Genomic DNA, 15,636 nt, shown 5'->3' with positions numbered 1-15,636 from the left:
CTGTACCAACACCATGCAGTTTTTATCACTATTGCTCTGTAATACTGCTTGAGTTCAGGGATAGTGATTCCCCCTGAAGTCCTTTTATTGTTGAGGATAGCTTTAGCTATCCTGGGTTTTTTGTTTTGTTTTGTTTTTTTTTTTTGTTTGTTTGTTTTTTGTTTTTTTTTGTTTTTTTTTATTTAGAGAATACTTTATTAGTTTTTGTAATCAAACCCACGTATATAAGACCTTACATATTTAATACAGTGTGTTACCCCTGTACAAATGGAAAAAACTTAAGTTCAACATTTCTAGACCAATATGGCTGTTAATTTCTGTACAGTGCCAACTCAACACAGTAAACGGGGATACTTTTTTCGAAAGTTGACAGCACAGGTAAAGTTTCAAAAAATTCAAATTATATATCTGTATATATATATTTATATTTATATAAAAAGACCAATAATAGCAGTGTGTTATGCATCAACAGCAGCAACAGCTTTTCCAGGTTCTGCAGTCATCTGAACAAAACTGTAGAGACATCCAGCACACTCCATTAAAAAAAAAAAAGTAAAAAAACAAAACCCGAGAAAACAGCACAGTTCTGTTACTCTTGTGGTACCTGGCGCCATTTTTTTTTAAATTAGCTTCTCAATCATCATCTGGAAAGAAAACATTCTGAGCAACATCATTAAAAACAGCTCTGATAAAGCACGGTCACTACTACGTATCATAAAGCAGGTACAAGCTATTTTACATCCACAGAGGTATGATACAGTACTGTCCTACATCTATAATACTAGAGGATACAATTTAAAAGGCATTATTTGAGACTTGATTCTACTTTTCCAGCAGAGGGCCCAAAGGATGGTGTGACACAGCTTTGTAAAGAAACATACTCTAGACAGGATTTCCTTTCACTAGTGGCACACTTCTAAGGATTCATTCTCTCCATGAATGTCAGCTAAAACCGTTATTAAAAAAATGAAATATCCCTAGAACAAAACCGTATAACCACCGGATTCACATGAAGATGACCTAGTGGAGACAAGCTGGACCTCACCTTACCAAAAAGCTATCAAATCTGTTATGTTTAAACAGTGAGACCTCCAGGGAAGGAGATGCCAAGTAGTGCTTCAAAGCTTCGGACCACAATCAAACACAGCATCCTTTTCAACAGAAGCAGAAGCTCATCTGAATATGCTCATGGATGCTGACATCAACATTTAATCATCTCCTCACTCATCCAGGAAGAGGGGGAGATCAGTTACTACTGTACTTTAATGTGTTCAACCAAATCACCATATTACAAAAATAGCAAGCTGCCATAATAAAAAATAAGGCTCCTCTATGCAGCACCAGATAGCATCATTTTACTTTCAAGCCTAGAAATTGCACACTTGTATATAAACCAATCGAAGATGAGGATTGAGAGTTCATCTTGGTGGATTTTTCCTTTGATGAATATGAAGTGTCCTTCCTTATCTTTTTTGATGACTTTTAATTGAAAATTGATTTTATTTGATATTAGAATGGCTACTCCAGCTTGCTTCTTCTGACCATTTGCTTGGAAAGTTGTTTTCCAGCCTTTCACTCTGAGGTAGTGTCTGTCTTTGTCTCTGAGGTGTGTTTCCTGTAGGCAGCAGAATGCAGGGTCCTCATTGCGTATCCAGTTTGTTAATCTATGTCTTTTTATTGGGGAGTTGAGGCCATTGATATTGAGAGATATTAAGGAATAGTGATTATTGCTTCCTGTTATATTCATATTTGGATGTGAGGTTATGTTTGTGTGCTTTCATTCTCCTTGTTTTGTTGCCAAGACGATTAGTTTCTTGCTTCTTCTAGGGTATAGCTTGCCTCCTTATGTTGGGCTTTACCCTTTATTATCCTTTGTAGTGCTGGATTTGTAGAAAGATATTGTGTAAATTTGGTTTTGTCATGGAATATCTTGGTTTCTCCATCTATGTTAATTGAGAGTTTTGCAGGATACAGTAACCTGGGCTGGCATTTGTGTTCTCTTAGGGTCTGTATGACATCTGTCCAGGATCTTCTGGCCTTCATAGTTTCTGGCGAAAAGTCTGGTGTGATTCTGATAGGTCTCCCTTTATATGTTACTTGACCTTTTTCCCTTACTGCTTTTAATATTCTTTCTTTATTTTGTGCGTTTGGTGTTTTGACAATTATGTGACGGGAGGTGTTTCTTTTCTGGTCCAATCTATTTGGAGTTCTGTAGGCTTCTTGTATGCCTATGGGTATCTCTTTTTTTAGGTTAGGGAAGTTTTCTTCTATGATTTTGTTGAAGATATTTACTGGTCCTTTGAGCTGGGAGTCTTCACTCTCTTCTATACCTATTATCCTTAGGTTTGATCTTCTCATTGAGTCCTGGATTTCCTGTATGTTTTGGACCAGTAGCTTTTTCCGCTTTACATTATCTTTGACAGTTGAGTCAATGATTTCTATGGAATCTTCTGCTCCCGAGATTCTCTCTTCCATCTCTTGTATTCTGTTGGTGAAGCTTGTATCTACAGCTCCTTGTCTTTTCTTTTGATTTTCTATGTCCAGGGTTGTTTCCATGTGTTCTTTCTTGATTGCTTCTATTTCCATTTTTAATTCCTTCAACTGTTTGATTGTGTTTTCCTGGAATTCTTTCAGGGATTTTTGCGATTCCTCTCTGTAGGCTTCCACTTGTTCTCTAAGGGAGTTCTTTATGTCTTTCTTGAAGTCCTCCAGCATCATGATCAAATATGATTTTGAAACTAGATCTTGCTTTTCTGGTGTGTTTGGATATTCAGTGTTTGCTTTGGTGGGAGAATTGGGCTCCGATGATGCCATGTAGTCTTGGTTTCTGTTGCTTGAGTTCCTGCGCTTGCCTCTCGCCATCAGATTATCTCTAGTGTTACTTAGTTCTGCTATTTCTGACCGTGGCTAGACTGTCCTATAAGCCTGCGTGTCAGGAGCGCTGTAGACCTGTCCTCCTGTTTTCCCTCAGCCAGTTATGGGGACAGAGTGTTCTGCTTTCGGGCGTGTAGTTTTCCCTCTCTACAGGTCTTCAGCTGTTCCTGTGGGCCTGTGTCTTGAGTTCACCAGGCAGGTTTCTTGCAGGGGAAAAGTTGGTCCTACCTGCGTTTCCAAGGCTCAAGTTTGCTCGTGGGGTACTGCCCAAGTCCTCTCCGCGGCGGCAGCAACCGGGAAGATCTGCGCCGCTCTTTCCAGGAGCCTCCGTGCACCAGGGTTCCAGATGGCGTTTGGTGTTTTCCTCTGGCGTCTGGATGTGCACAGAGTGCAGTCTCTTCTGGTTTCCCAGGCGTGTCCGCCTCTCTGAAGGTTTAGCTCTCCCTCCCACGGGATTTGGGTGCAGAGAACTGTTTATCCGGTCTGTTTCCTTCAGGTTCTGGCGGTGTCTTTCCCTAATTTCTTTCTCGGCTTGTTTCTCTTTTGTGTAGAGGAAGGCAACTGATTTATTTGAGTTAATTTTATACCCAGCCACTTTGCTGAAGTTGTTTATCAGCTTTAGTAGTTCTCTGGTGGAACTTTTGGGATCACTTAAATATACTATCATATCACCTGCAAATAGTGATATTTTGACTTCTTCTTTTCCGATCCGTATCCCCTTGACCTCCTTTTGTTGTCTGATTGCTCTGGCTAGAACTTCAAGAACTATATTGAATAAGTAGGGAGAGAGTGGGCAGCCTTGTCTAGTCCCTGATTTTAGTGGGATTGCTTCAAGTTTCTCTCCATTTAGTTTAATGTTAGTAACTGGTTTGCTGTATATGGCTTTTACTATGTTTAGGTATGGGCCTTGAATTCCTATTCTTTCCAGGACTTTTATCATGAAGGGGTGTTGAATTTTGTCAAATGCTTTCTCAGCATCTAATGAAATGATCATGTGGTTTTGTTCTTTCAGTTTGTTTATATAATGGATCACGTTGATGGTTTTCCGTATATTAAACCATCCCTGCATGCCTGGGATGAAGCCTACTTGATCATAATGGATGATTGTTTTGATGTGCTCTTGGATTCGGTTTGCCAGAATTTTATGGAGTATTTTTGCGTCGATATTCATAAGGGAAATTGGTCTGAAGTTCTCTTTCTTTGTTGGGTCTTTGTGTGGTTTAGGTATAAGAGTAATTGTGGCTTCATAGAAGGAATTCTGTAGTGCTCCATCTGTTTCAATTTTGTGGAATAGTTTGGATAATATTGGTATGAGGTCTTCTATGAAGGTCTGATAGAATTCTGCACTAAACCCGTCTGGACCTGGGCTCTTTTTGGGTGGGAGACCTTTAATGACTGCTTCTATTTCCTTAGGAGTTATGGGGTTGTTTAACTGGTTTATCTGTTCCTGATTTAACTTCGGTACCTGGTATCTGTCTAGGAAATTGTCCATTTCCTGTATATTTTCAAATTTTGTTGAATATAGGCTTTTATAGTAAGATCTGATCATTTTTTGAATTTCCTCTGAATCTGTAGTTATGTCTCCCTTTTCATTTCTGATTTTGTTAATTTGGACACACTCTCTGTGTCCTATCGTTAGTCTGGCTAAGGGTTTATCTATCTTGTTGATTTTCTCAAAGAACCAACTTTTGGTTCTGTTGATTCTTTCTATGGTCCTTTTTGTTTCTACTTGGTTGATTTCAGCTCTTAGTTTGATTATTTCCTGCCTTCTACTCCTCCTGGGTGTATTTGCTTCTTTTTCTTCTAGAGCTTTTAGGTGTGCTGTCAAGCTGCTGACATGTGCTCTTTCCTGTTTCTTTCTGCAGGCACTCAGCGCTATGAGTTTTCCTCTTAGCACAGCTTTCATTGTGTCCCATAAGTTTGGGTATGTTGTACCCTCATTTTCATTAAATTCTAAAAAGTTTTTAATTTCTTTATTTCTTCCTTGACCAGGTTATCATTGAGTAGAGCATTGTTCAATTTCCACGTATATGTGGGCATTCTTCCCTTATTGTTATTGAAGACCAGTTTTAGGCCGTGATGGTCTGATAGCACGCATGGGATTATTTCTATCTTTCTGTAACTGTTGAGGCCCGTTTTTTGACCAATTATATGGTCAATTTTGGAGAAAGTACCATGAGCATCTGAGAGGAAGGTATATCCTTTTGCTTTAGGATAGAATGTTCTATAAATATCTGTTAAGTCCATTTGGCTCATGACTTCTCTTAGTCTGTCTACGTCTCTGTTTAATTTCTGTTTCCATGATCTGTCCATTTATGAGAGTGGGGTGTTGAAATCTCCTACTATTATTGTGTGAGGTGCAATGTGTGTTTTGAGCTTTAGTAAGGTTTCTTTTACGTATGTAGGTGCCCTTGCATTTGGGGCATAGATATTTAGGATTGAGAGTTCATCTTGGTGGATTTTTCCTTTGATGAATATGAAGTGTCCTTCCTTATCTTTTTTGATGACTTTTGGTTGAAAATTGATTTTATTCGATATTAGAATGGCTACTCCAGCTTGCTTCTTCCGACCATTTGCTTGGAAAGTTGTTTTCCAGCCTTTCACTCTGAGGTAGTGTCTGTCTTTGTCTCTGAGGTGTGTTTCCTGTAGGCAGCAGAATGCAGGGTCCTCATTGCGTATCCAGTTTGTTAATCTATGTCTTTTTATTGGGGAGTTGAGGCCATTGATGTTGAGAGATATTAAGGAATAGTGATTATTGCTTCCTGTTATATACATATTTGGACGTGAGGTTATGTTTGTGTGCTTTCCTTCTCTTTGTTTTGTTGCCAAGACGATTAGTTTCTTGCTTCTTCTATAGGGTATAGCTTGCCTCCTTATGTTGGGCTTTACCATTTATTATCCTTTGTAGTGCTGGATTTGTAGAAAGGTATTGTGTAAATTTGGTTTTGTCATGGAATATCTTGGTTTCTCCATCTATGTTAATTGAAAGTTTTGCAGGATATAGTAACCTGGGCTGGCATTTGTGTTCTCTTAGGGTCTGTATGACATCAGTCCTGGATCTTCTGGCCTTCATAGTTTCTGGCGAAAAGTCTGGTGTGATTCTGATAGGTCTCCCTTTATATGTTACTTGACCTTTTTCCCTTACTGCTTTTAATATTCTTTCTTTATTTTGTGCGTTTGGTGTTTTGACTATTATGTGACGGGAGGTGTTTCTTTTCTGGTCCAATCTATTTGGAGTTCTGTAGGCTTCTTGTATGCCTATGGGTATCTCTTTTTTTAGGTTAGGGAAGTTTTCTTCTATGATTTTGTTGAAGATATTTACTGGTCCTTTGAGCTGGGAGTCTTCACTCTTTTCTATACCTATTATCCTTAGTTTTGATCTTCTCATTGAGTCCTGGATTTCCTGTATGTTTTGGACCAGTAGCCTTTTCCGCTGTACATTATCTTTGACAGTTGAGTCAATGATTTCTATGGAATCTTCTGCTCCTGAGATTCTCTCTTCCATCTCTTGTATTCTGTTGGTGAAGCTTGTATCTACAGCTCCTTGTCTCTTCTTTTGGTTTTCTATATCCAGGGTTGTTTCCATGTGTTCTTTCTTGATTGCTTCTATTTCCATTTTTAATTCCTTCAACTGTTTGATTGTGTTTTCCTGGAATTTTTTCAGGGATTTTTGTGTCTCCTCTCTATGGGCTTCTACTTGTTTATTTATTATTTCCTGTAATTCTTTCAGGGATTTTTGTGACTCCTCTCTATGGGCTTCAACTTGTTTATTTATGTTTTCCTGGAATTCTTTCAGGGATTTTTGCGATTCCTCTCTGTAGGCTTCTACTTGTTCTCTAAGGGAGTTCTTCACGTCTTTTTTGAAGTCCTCCAGCATCATGATCAAATATGATTTTGAAACTAGATCTTGATTTTCTGGTGTGTTTGGATATTCCATGTTTGTTTTGATGTGAGAATTGGGCTCCGATGATGCCATGTAGTCTTGGATTTTGTTGCTTGGATGCCTGCACTTGCCTCTCGCCATCAGATTATCTCTAGTGTTACTTTGTTCTGCTATTTCTGACAGTGGCTAGACTGTCCTATAAGCCTGTGTGTCAGGAGTGGTGTAGACCTGTTTTCCTGTTTTCTTTCAGCCAGTTATGGGGACAGAGTGTTCTGCTTTCGGGCGTGTAGTTTTTCCTCTCTACAGGTCTTCAGCTGTTCCTGTGGGCCTATGTCTTGATTTCACCAGGCAGGTCACTTGCAGCAGAAAAGTTGGTCTTACCTGTGGTCCCGAGGCTCAAGTTTGCTTGCGGGGTGCTGCCCACGAGCTCTCTGCGGCAGCAGCAACCAGGAAGATCTGCGCTGCCGTTTCCAGGAGCTTCAGTGCACCAGGGTTCCAGATGGCGTTTGGTGTTTTCCTCTGGTGTCCGAGATGTGTGCAGAGTGCATTCTCTTCTGGTTTCCCAGGCGTGTCTGCCTCTCTGAAGGTTTAGCTCTCCCTCCCACAGGATTTGGGTGCAGAGAACTGTTTATCCGGTGTGTTCCTTCAGGTTCTGGCGGTGACTCAGGCGCAGGGGTCCTGCAGCCCCTGGGCCATCCCCCATGGGAACCCAGAGGCCTTATACAGTTTCCTCTTGGGCCAGGGATGTGGGCAGTGGTGGGCAGTGTTGGTGGTCTCTTCCGCTCTGCAGCCTCAGGAGTGCCCACCTTACCAGGCGGTGAGGTCTCTCTCCCACGGGGTCTGGGAGCAGAGAGCTGCTGCGGAGCGGGATCTGCAGGTGTGGGACTCCCGGTAAACACAGGAAGTGCCCGGTCCTAGAGGAATTCTGTCTCTGTGTGTCCTGAGTTCACCAGGCAGGTCTCTTGCAGCAGAAAAGTTGGTCTTACCTGTGGTCCCGAGGCTCAAGTTTCTCGCGGGGTGCTGCCCACGAGCTCTCTGCGGTGGCAGCAACCAGGATCCCCCTCCCCTTTCTTATTGGTGTTCCCCTCCCCATCCTCCCCCCATTGCCGCCCTCCCCCCAACAACCTAGTTCATTGGGGTTCAGTCTTAGCAGGACCCACGGCTTACCCTTCCACTGGTGCTCTTACTAGGATATTCATTGCTACCTATGAGGTCAGAGTCCAGGGTCAGTCCATGTATAGTCTTTAGGTAGTGGCTTAGTCCCTGGAAGCTCTGGTTGCTTGGCATTGTTGTACATATGGGGTCTCGAGCCCCTTCAAGCTCTTCCAGTTCTTTCTCTGATTCCTTCAACGGGGGTCCTATTCTCAGTTCAGTGGTTTGCTGCTGGCATTCGCCTCTGTATTTGCTGTATTCTGGCTGTGTCTCTCAGGAGCGATCTACATCCAGCTCCTGTCAGCCTGCACTTCTTTGCTTCATCCATCTTGTCTAATTGGGTGGCTGTATATGTATGGGCCACATGTGGGGCAGGCTCTGAATGGGTGTTCCTTCTGTGTCTGTTTTAATCTTTGCCTCTCTCTTCCCTGACAAGGGTATTCTTGTTCCCCTTTTAAAGAAGGAGTGAAGCATTCACATTTTGATCATCCATCTTGAGTTTCATTTGTTCTAGGCATCTAGGGTAATTCAAGCATTTGGGCTAATAGCCACTTATCAATGAGTGCATACCATGTGTGTTTTTCTGTGATTGGGTTAGCTCACTCAGGATGATATTTTCCAGTTCCAACAATTTGCCTACGAATTTCATAAAGTCATTGTTTTTGATAGCTGAGTAATATTCCATTGTGTAGATGTACCACATTTTCTGTATCCATTCCTCTGTTGAAGGACATCTGGGTTCTTTCCAGCTTCTGGCTATTATAAATAAGGCTGCGATGAACATAGTGGAGCACGTGTCTTTTTTATATGTTGGGGCATCTTTTGGGTATATGCCCAAGAGAGGTATAGCTGAATCCTCAGGCAGTTCAATGTCCAATTTTCTGAGAAAGCTCCAGACTGATTTCCAGAATGGTTTTACCAGTCTGCAATCCCACCAACAATGGAGGAGTGTTCCTCTTTCTCCGCATCCTCGCCAGCATCTGCTGTCACCTGAATTTTTGATCTTAGCCATTCTCACTGGTGTGAGGTGAAATCTCACGGTTGTTTTGATTTGCATTTGCCTTATGACTAAAGATGTTGAACATTTCTTTAGGTGTTTCTCAGCCATTCGGCATTCCTCAGCTGTGAATTCTTTGTTTAGCTCTGAACCCCATTTTTAATAGGTTTATTTGTCTCCCTGCAGTCTAACTTCTTGAGTTCTTTGTATATTTTGGATATAAGGCCTCTATCTGTTGTAGGATTGGTAAAGATCTTTTCCCAATCTGTTGGTTGCCGTTTTGTCTTAACCACAGTGTCCTTTGCCTTTCAGAAGCTTTGCAGTTTTATGAGATCCCCTTTGTCGATTCTTGATCTTAGAGTATAAGCCATTGGTGTTTTGTTCAGGAAATTTTTTTTAGTGCCCATGTGTTTGAGATGCTTCCCTAGTTTTTCTTCTATTAGATTGAGTGTGTCTGGTTTGATGTGGAGGTCCTTGATCCACTTGGACTTAAGCTTTGTACAGGGTGATAAGCATGGATCGATCTGCATTCTTCTACATGTTGACCTCCAGTTGAACCAGCACCATTTGCTGAAAATGCTATCTTTTTTCCATTTGCTGTTTTTTGCTCCCTTGTCAAAAAATCAAGTGCCCATAGGTGTGTGGGTCCATTTCTGGGTCTTCAATTCTGTTCCATTGCTCTATCTGTCTGTCTCCGTACCAATACCATGCAGTTTTTATCACTATTGCTCTGTAATACTGCTTGAGTTCAGGGATAGTGATTCCCCCTGAAGTCCTTTTATTGTTGAGGATAGTTTTAGCTATCCTGGGTTTTTTGTTATTCCAGATGAATTTGCAAATTGTTCTGTCTAACTCTTTGAAGAATTGGATTGGTATTTTGATGGGGATTGCATTGAATCTGTAGATCGCTTTTGGTAAAATGGCCATTTTTACTATATTAATCCTGCCAATCCATGAGCATGGGAGATCTTTCCATCTTCTGAGGTCTTCTTCAATTTCTTTCTTCAGTGTCTTGAAGTTCTTATTGTACAGATCTTTTACTTGCTTGGTTAAAGTCACACCGAGGTACTTTATATTATTTGGGTCTATTATGAAGGGTGTCGTTTCCCTAATTTCTTTCTCGGCTTGTTTCTCTTTTGTGTAGAGGAAGGCTACTTATTCATTTGAGTTAATTTTATACCCAGCCACTTTGCTGAAGTTGTTTATCAGCTTTAGTAGTTCTCTGGTGGAACTTTTGGGATCACTTAAATATACTATCATGTCATCTGCAAATAGTGATATTTTGACCTCTTCTTTTCCGATCCGTATCCCCTTGACCTCCTTTTGTTGTCTGATTGCTCTGGCTAGAACTTCAAGAAATATATTGAATAAGTAGGGAGAGAGTGGGCAGCCTTGTCTAGTTCCTGATTTTAGTGGGATTGCTTCAAGTTTCTCTCCATTTAGTTTAATGTTAGTAACTGGTTTGCTGTATATTGCTTTTACTATGTTTAGGTATGGGCCTTGAATTCCTATTCTTTCAGCCTCTGGCATCTTTATTGATTGATCAGTAATCAATTGGGAAATAGGACCTTCAGCAGTCACATGCAGACTCCCAATCAAAGAGCATCAGAACTACCCCGTATAATTACCATTCTCCTTTGGTAATATGCAGAGTACCTTCCATTAGCATGAACACTGTTGAGTAGGTATAAAGGCTTTAGTGAAGCACCAGCTTGACTTCTTTATAATCAATGAGTGTTGTGTAGATGTAGTTTTCATCAATAGTGCCTTACCATCGCTTCATTGAGAGCAATAGCCTGGATTCTTTAGGGTTTCCAAAGAGCCCCATTTGGTCAACAACTCAATTAGAGGTAACCTATTCCTAGAAATGGAGCTTCATTTGGTGATAAAAAATGTCCAGTTGGGGCTCCATCTCCCTGTTATTTATAGAGTCCATTTAGATCTCCTTCATGTATGTATATATTTTAGGAAGCTTCTACTGTGTTAAGGTTCATATAGTTCCTCAAGTGGCCTTTAGTTTTAGATGTCCCTTTCCATAATACCCTTCACCCTTTCTTCTCTCTCCCTCTCTGTTTGATCCTCCCCTTGTCCAAACATAATTACCCCTTCCTAGAAGATCCATCCTCCATGACTAGTCCCTTACTCTATACCTAAACTTTGATATTATGCAGATTGTGGCCAGCTTATCAAGGACTTAACAGCTAACATCCACATATAAGTGATTACATAACATATTTGAGTTTTTTGAGTCTGGATTGCCTCATTCAAGTGATTTTATTTAGCTTCATCCATTTACTTGTAAATTTCATGTTTACGCTGCCACCAGCCTCTCTACCACATGAACTCTTCTATGCTTCCCTGGGAGGGTGCTGCAATCTCAAAGAATCAGCTGCTGACCTGTGCTCTGGACAGATGTGTTCAACAGGATTTTGGACAAATGTTTAATCTGTATGCCTTCTGTTTTTTTCCCAGACACTCTCTTTCTCCTCATAGGTATTATATCAAGTAAGACCAAGAGCAGGTCTTTCCAAGGGGCTGAGGTGCATATTTTACATACCAAAGCAGACCTGTTTCCAGGTTCTCTCAGCAGTGCTCAGTCCCTACCTAGCATACTGTCCCCTCTACCCTGAACTTTCCAGGCCAGAGGCTGGACTACCCTTCCCCCAGAGGCTCTTCTCTCTAAAATCCAGAGACTGTGGTCTCTCTGCCCTTCTTCTTCTCCTTCTTTCTCTTCTCTCCTTTCTCTCTTCTTTCCCTCTCTCTGTGCATACTCTTTCTTTCTCCCCCCACCTCTTCCCTCTGTCTCCCTCCTCATGGAAATGTCCCTGGCCACCTTTCTTGGGAACAGTGATCTCATCCACCGAAGAGCAATTTCCCAATAAACTTACATTTATATATACTTTAATCTGGCTTGAATTGGGTCATTACATTGACTTTGAAATAACTTATCACAAAATACATCAACATCAACTAGGCTATATTGATGTCATCAACAATACAACAACAATACAAATCAACATCAGCTAGACTATATTGATGCTAGATAATGATGTTACTGTAAAATATTGGCTATTTCCCCCCATTTAAAATCAAACTTTTCCCAGTTCTTGGGGATGTACTACATAGGAAGTCTGCAGGAACTGAAGTTCCCAAGGGAAAGACAAAAAAAAAAGCTTCTGAATTGAGGGAGGACCTCTGTGACCCATGGCAAAGTTCTCAAGAAGACTTTGGGGTTAGAGCATCTTCTAATTGCATCAAGCTGACACCTATCTCTTGGGAACATGAGCATAGCCTAGGTAGCTTTAGAAACACTGCTATGAGGCTTCCAACCCTTCTGGATTATATTCTTGCCTGATTCAAATTGTTAGTTATGTCTCTCCTGGGACCATATCCAGAACCATTGGGCTATAGTCCCTGTTGTTGGGTATCTTTGAGATATTTGATCTGTGGAGTATCTCCCAAGGGTTGCTAGGTTTCTTGGTGAAAATGCTGGCTGTGAGAGTGACTCTGGTTTTAACTTTTCAAAATTTGTCCAGGTTTGACACAAATGGGCAGGATTTATTTATTTTCTGTTTTAAAGACCTTCTGTTTAAGGAAGTGTCTTAATACTTGAGACACCCAATTTTTACTGTTAGGGATGAGCCTGTGTCTAGAAAGGAACCTGCAGTCAGGATGCATGTGACAACTGTAAGCATACAAAGTGTTGCAACAGACTGTCAGGGAAGCCATGGGGCAGAGTGAGCAGGGACCCCCGCCATTGACCAACTTCATCTGGGCTTCAGTCTCATCCTGTAGGCAATCTCACAGGGCTGAAGCCCTTTTCTTCTCTTACCATGAGATTCCAAGGGGGGAAATTCCCATTTTTTTTAGTGTGCATTGTTTCAGCAGTCTGATAGATTGAGAGACACAAGTGTTTTTTAGAACATCTTCATTTCTGTCAGGCCTATTATACCATCTTTGTATTTTAGGGTTTGTTTGTGGAAGACAGGAATATGCTGTTGGTAGTTTGCTGCTACATTTTCTTTTGTCTGCTTTAGAGAAATGGTTCTCAATCTATGTGTCACAATCCCTTTTGGGGAGAAGGGACAATGACCTTTCCCACAGGGGTCACTTAAGATCATCACAAAACACAGATATTTGCATTGTGGTTAATAACAGTAGCAAAGTTACAGTTATGGAGTAACAACAAAAACAATTCTGTGATTGGGTACACCACAACCCAAGGAACTGTATAGAAGGGTTGCAATTTTAGGATGATTGAGAACAGTCCCACATATCCCCAGTCATGTTCATGAGCATCTCTTACTCACCCCACTCATGTTCATGAGCTTCAATTGTTGCATGTCCCCTCTGTAGCACTGCCTTTGCCTGTCCTGTGTTCTATGCTTGATCAGGGTTAGCTGGTGAACCAGGATTGGCTTTGAAATGGGATAGGAGCCCAGCACATTTGGATAGTCCCGAGGCTATGGTCCCAAGTGGGATGAGCTAGTTAGAATCTTGAGTTCTAGGTAGGGAAATGTCACTGGTAGTCAAGGCCATAAGCCAACAGTGCTTAGTAAAACAAGGCAGACAGTACAGGATGGTTTGGGAATCCTGCATTGTTAATGTGCTCTCAGGTGCCTCCGGAGAGACTAAAGCTACTATCCTGAACTCTCTAGCCCATCATTAGTTAGAGTGGGTTCGAAATTCTATGGCTTATAAGTTGTCTGAACTATGTGACTTTGAATGAGTGGATCCTTCTAGCAATTGCTTGTAAGGATCAAATACCTCAAGCTGGAATGGTTTCATTATAAAACGTACATAATGTTCATAACAAACACAGTAGGGTTAAGGAACCATGGGCTGAAACCATGAGCCAAACAAAGTCCTTGTTCCTCCAAGTTACCTCCAGGTGTTTTATCACAATGACTGAAGGCATTCACAGGTGTGTGTGTGTGTGTGTGTGTGTGTGTGTGTGTGTGTGTGTGTGTGTGTGTGTGAATAGGTATAAGACGTGTGAAGGGGTTGGGGCAGGAAGGAAACATACTTTACTTTCAAGGACACAGACTTGATTCCAGTACTTGTGAGATCTCCAGAGGACAGGACTTGGACATTCATCTACTATGTCTCTACCACTTCCAGAAGTAAGAATGTCTTTTACTAGTCATCAAGAATCATGGAGGCAAACTGGTGCCTGGGGTCTTCCTGAGTTGTACCTTTTGTTCTTCCTCTTGACACTATCATAAGCAACTGAAGATATTTTTGCCTTCCCTCACTGTGGCATCTTTTTATTTTTTTATTACTGTTTTAGCAAACTTCCCAGGATTCCGCCAAACATCTGATCCTTCTTTTCTTGCCTACTTAGTCCTATCCTGTAATTTCAGGGATGCACTATGACTTCCTGTGGTCTCTTTTCAAGGTATTTTATGCTGTAGAAATTAGTTCCTGGAACATCACTGGTAGCCTCATGTGTTTTCAACCAGTGCTTACTTTTGGGGGGACCATGCACATTCAGCCTGCCTCCCTCCATCATCCTCACACAGTCCTCTTTCCGGTTTCCTGCTGGCTTTCTTGGCTGAATGGCTGGGAGGAGGTGTGATCAGAAACCCTCTAACACTGATAGTCACTCCGTGCACCCAGCATGGGTGATGACAGAGGTCGAGAAGTGCTACAGCGTCACAAGGAGGGAGAGTCCAGCCCAATCAGGGAGGAGAGAATTTTCTGTTGCACATTTTCTGAGATTATCAAGCTTTTTATGACCTCATTTTCCCAGGTGACATCCTTCAGCAAGGCTGAAATCTTCAATTCACTATGTCAAGTTAAGTGATGATCAAAATCCTAGTGGTTGTTTCAGAGAAATTGCTTTAATTTAGGTTCAGGCTCAATTTTTTCCCCAGTGACTTGGGAGTGAGCTGAGGCTTCTCATGTGGAGTCTGGAAAATCTATTAGTTTGAGAGGTCAGCTTAAACTGCTGAAAGGTAGAATTCCTTATTCTAGTTTTCAGATGGAGCAATCCTATTGAATATGAACAAAAAGGCATTAAACTGGGTTAATGGTGCTGGTTTCATTTATTTCCCCCACAGCTATGGTTAAAATTGGGAGAGTTGTCCTAATGATCATTGAGTTTGTGATTAGAACATTGACTGCATTAAGTGGCCAGTTTTTTAAATGCCTAAAGCTCCAATTGGTCTGGTCATGACCTCTGTGTCAATTCATAAGGCTATCACATTTGACCACACTCCAGTTTTACATTACAAAGCTTCTTCCCCAAAGCAACTCTCATAATTTGAAAACTCATCCAAAATACCTCTCTTAACTCCCACAACCACACTCTATGACATCTTATCTGACAATTATAAAAAGCATAAAAAACCTTAACATTGCCTGAGGATTGCAGTACTCTGAGATTACAAATTACAAATCAGTTTATCAAATATTAATCAAAGACACTAGCAGGAGGTTAGAAGTGTAATGTGAACATGTATCCAGCAGGTGGCACTGCTGTGTAGGAAGAAAAGCTGTTTTTGACAAAGGCATTATGGAGTGGAGACTGGCTTGGGGTATTCCATAGAAGTGTGCAAATGCGCCATTAACCCTTTCATTCTCCAGGCACCGTCTTAGGAAGGCATGGAATAAGGTGTTCTAGCTTGTAGACTTCACAGTCATAGAGAATAATGTCCTTTTCTGTTAGGCAAGTTTCTGACTCACTGATTTTCAAAAAACTGAAAAATCAAATCCACAACCAGTTCTT

The sequence above is a fragment of the Rattus norvegicus genome, chromosome 4 (assembly GCF_021556685.1).
Source record: "Rattus norvegicus strain SHRSP/BbbUtx chromosome 4, alternate assembly SHRSP_T2T, whole genome shotgun sequence".
Taxonomy (NCBI): domain Eukaryota; kingdom Metazoa; phylum Chordata; class Mammalia; order Rodentia; family Muridae; genus Rattus; species Rattus norvegicus.
The sequence above is the reverse complement of the archived record's forward strand: the minus strand, read 5'-3'. Positions refer to the sequence as shown.